This window comes from Oncorhynchus clarkii, chromosome 20 (assembly GCF_045791955.1).
Source record: "Oncorhynchus clarkii lewisi isolate Uvic-CL-2024 chromosome 20, UVic_Ocla_1.0, whole genome shotgun sequence".
NCBI lineage: Eukaryota > Metazoa > Chordata > Actinopteri > Salmoniformes > Salmonidae > Oncorhynchus > Oncorhynchus clarkii.
Genome location: NC_092166.1, coordinates 50682237 through 50685704, shown reverse-complemented (window position 1 = coordinate 50685704; position 3468 = coordinate 50682237).

Below are 3468 nucleotides of genomic sequence, written 5' to 3'. Positions count from 1 at the left end.
GGAATTGTGGGTCTAGCGGACGGGTCGTGAGAGGAGAGAGCTGCTGCAGTATGACTAGATATGGCTAGTGTCACCAAAGGTCGCCTGACAAACTTTTCCATTGTCAGGGCAATATTGTTGACTGGAATATTGTCCACTATATTCCGTTTTATTGTGTTTCACTTTTAATTCTCTCAGGGCAATCATCATTGCACATGCAGTTCGGCTTCTGGTGATAGAAGTCACAAAATGGTTACATTTAGTGAATTAATTAGTTGATTTATGAATTCAAATCAAATCAAATGTATTTATATAGCCCTTCGTACATCAGCTGATATCTCAAAGTGCTGTACAGAAACCCAGCCTAAAACCCCAAACAGCAAGCAATGCAGGTGTAGAAGCATGGTGGCTAGGAAAAACTCCCTAGAAAGGCCAAAACCTAGGAAGAAACCTAGAGAGGAACCAGGCTATGTGGGGTGGCCAGTCCTCTTCTGGCTGTGCCAGGTGGAGATTATAACAGAACATGGCCAAGATGTTCAAATGTTCATAAATGACCAGCATGGTCGAATAATAATAAGGCAGAACAGTTGAAACTGGAGCAGCAGCACTGTCAGGTGGACTGGGGACAGCAAGGAGTCATCATGTCAGGTATTCGTGGGGCATGGTCCTAGGGCTCAGGTCCTCCAAGAGAGAGAAAGAAAGAGAGAATTAGAGAGAGCATATGTGGGGTGGCCAGTCCTCTTCTGGCTGTGCCGGGTGGAGATTATAACAGAACATGGCCAAGATGTTCAAATGTTCATAAATGACCAGCATGGTCGAATAATAATAAGGCACAAGCATGTCTGTTTTTTAAAAGTAGAAAGTTTGCAGCCATCCACTTCCTTATGTCTGAAACACAGGCTTCTAGCGAGGGCAATTTTGGGGCTTCACCATGTTTCATTGAAATGTTCAGCTGTGTGTTATCCGCATAGCAGTGAAAGTTAACCTTATGTTTTTGAATGACATACCCAAGAGGTAAAATATATAGTGAAAACAATAGTGGTCCTAAAACGGAACCTTGAGGAACACCGAAATTTACAGTTGATTTGTCAGAGGACAAACCATTCACAGAGACAAACTGATATCTTTCCGACAGATAAGATCTAAACCAGGCCAGAACTTGTCCGTGTAGACCAATTTGGGTGTCCAATCTCTCCAAAAGAATGTGGTGATCGATGGTATCAAAGCAGCACTAAGGTCTAGGAGCACGAGGACAGATGCAGAGCCTCGGTCCGATGCCATTAAAATGTAATTTACCACCTTCACAAGTGCCGTCTCAGTGCTATGATGGGGTCTAAAACCAGACTGAAGCATTTCGTATACATTGTTTGTCTTCAGGAAGGCAGTGAGTTGCTGCGCAACAGCCTTTTCTAAAATGTTTGAGAGGAATGGAAGATTCGATATAGGCCGAGAGTTTTTTATATTTTCTGGGTCAAGGTTTGGCTTTTTCAAGAGAGGCTTTATTACTGCCACTTTTAGTGAGTTTGGTACACATCCTGTGGATAGAGAGTAGTTTATTATGTTCAACATAGGAGGGCCAAGCACATGAAGCAGCTCTTTCAGTAGTTTAGTTGGAATAGGGTCCAGTATGCAGCTTGAAGGTTTAGAGGCCATGATTATTTTCATCATTGTGTCAAGAGATATAGTACTAAAACACTTGAGCGTCTCTCTTGATCCTAGGTCCTGGCAGAGTTGCGCAGACTCAGGACAACTGAGCTTTGAAGGAATACGCAGATTTAAAGAAGAGTCCGTAATTTGCTTTCTAATAATCATAATCTTTTCCTCAAAGAAGTTTATGAATTTATCACTGCTAAAGTGAAAGTCATCCTCTCTTGGGGAATGCTGCTTTTTAGTTAGCTTTGCGACAGTATCAAAAAGGAATTTCGGATTGTTCTTATTTTCCTCAATTAAGTTAGAAAAATAGGATGATCGAGCAGCAGTAAGGGCTCTTCGGTACTGCACAGTACGGTCTTTCCAAGCTAGTCGGAAGACTTCCAGTTTGGTGTGGCGCCATTTCCGTTCCAATTTTCTGGAAGCTTGCTTCAGAGCTCGGGTATTTTCTGTGTACCAGGGAGCTAGTTTCTTATGAGAAATGTTTTTAGTTTTTAGGGGTGCAACTGCATCTAGGGTATTGCGCAAGGTTAAATTGAGTTCCTCAGTTAGGTGGTTAACTGATTTTTGTCCTCTGGCGTCCTTGGGTAGACAGAGGGAATCTGGAAGGACATCAAGGAATCTTTGTGTTGTCTGTGAATTTATAGCACGACTTTTGATGTTCCTTGGTTGGGGTCTGAGCAGATTATTTGTTGCAATTGCAAACGTAATAAAATGGTGGTCCGATAGTCCAGGATTATGAGGAAAACATTAAGATCCACAACATTTATTCCATGGGACAAAACTAGGTCCAGCGTATGACTGTGACAGTGAGTGGGTCCAGAGACATGTTGGACAAAACCCACTGAGTCGATGATGGCTCCAAAAGCCTTTTGGAGTGGGTCTGTGGACTTTTCCATGTGAATATTAAAGTCACCAAAGATTAGAATATTATCTGCTATGACTACAAGGTCCGATAGGAATTCAGGGAACTCAGTGAGGAACGCTGAATATAGCCCAGGAGGCCTGTAAACAGTAGCTATAAAAAGTGATTGAGTAGGCTGCATAGACTTCATGGCTAGAAGCTCAAAAGACGAAAACGTCATTTTTATTTTTGTAAATTGAAATTTGCTATCGTAAATGTTAGCAACACCTCCGCCTTTGCGGGATGCACGGGGGATATGGTCACTAGTGTAGCCAGGAGGTGAGGCCTCATTTAACACAGTAAATTCATCAGGCTTAAGCCATGTTTCAGTCAGGCCAATCACATCAAGATTATGATCAGTGATTAGTTAATTGACTATAATTGCCTTTGAAGTAAGGGATCTAACATTAAGTAGCCCTATTTTGAGATGTGAGGTCTCATGATCTCTTTCAATAATGACAGGAATGGAGGTGGTCTTTATCCTAGTGAGATTGGTAAGGCGAACACCGCCATGTTTAGTTTTGCCCAACCTAGGTCGAGGCACAGACACGGTCTCAATGGTGATAGCTGAGCTGACTACACTGACTGTGCTAGTGGCAGACTCCACTATGCTGGCAGGCTGGCTAACAGCCTGCTGCCTGGCCTGCACCCTATTTCATTGTGGAGCTAGAGGAGTTAGAGCCCTGTCTATGTTGGTAGATAAGATGAGAGCACCCCTCCAGCTAGGATGGAGTCCGTCACTCCTCAGCAGGTCAGGCTTGGTCCTGTTTGTGGGTGAGTCCCAGAAAGAGGGCCAATTATCTACAAATTCTATCTTTTGGGAGGGGCAGAAAACAATTTTCAACCAGCGATTGAGTTGTGAGACTCTGCTGTAGAGCTCATCACTCCCCCTAACTGGGAGGGGGCCAGAGACAATTACTCGATGCCGACACATC